Source organism: Penaeus monodon, chromosome 32, assembly GCF_015228065.2.
Source record: "Penaeus monodon isolate SGIC_2016 chromosome 32, NSTDA_Pmon_1, whole genome shotgun sequence".
Classification (NCBI taxonomy): domain Eukaryota; kingdom Metazoa; phylum Arthropoda; class Malacostraca; order Decapoda; family Penaeidae; genus Penaeus; species Penaeus monodon.
In genome coordinates, this window is record NC_051417.1 from 31,535,046 (window position 1) to 31,535,403 (window position 358).

The 358-nt window shown below is 25.4% G+C and overlaps 1 long non-coding RNA gene across 1 annotated transcript in view; it reads left to right on the forward strand.

Moving 5' to 3' along the window:
- LOC119593816 overlaps positions 1 to 358 on the forward strand; it is a 54,010-nt gene that overhangs the window by 38,195 nt on the left and 15,457 nt on the right. The window lies entirely within an intron of this gene.

Sequence of the window (358 nt, forward strand, 5' to 3'; positions counted from 1 at the left end):
GTAACAAGGAATAACAAAAAAAAAAGAGATGAAGAAATGATAAAATAAGAAGAAAGGAAAACTAGATAAAAAGAAAGGGAAAAAAAGAGAAGAAGAAAGAACCGAAAGAATTTATAAAATAAAAACAAAAGTCGTAAGAAAAGGAAACAGAAGAAAAAATATAAAAAGAAGAAAAGAAAGAAAGGAGAAAAACAAAACAAAAAGAAGTAACACGAAGAAAGTAAAATACATAAAGAAAGAGAAAAAAAGATGAAGGAGAAGAAGAAGAACAAGAAAATAAAGATGAAAATAGGGAAAGAAAAATAAATAAAAAGAGAGAAAAAGGAAAACAAGAAAATCCCATCATTCGGCAAATACA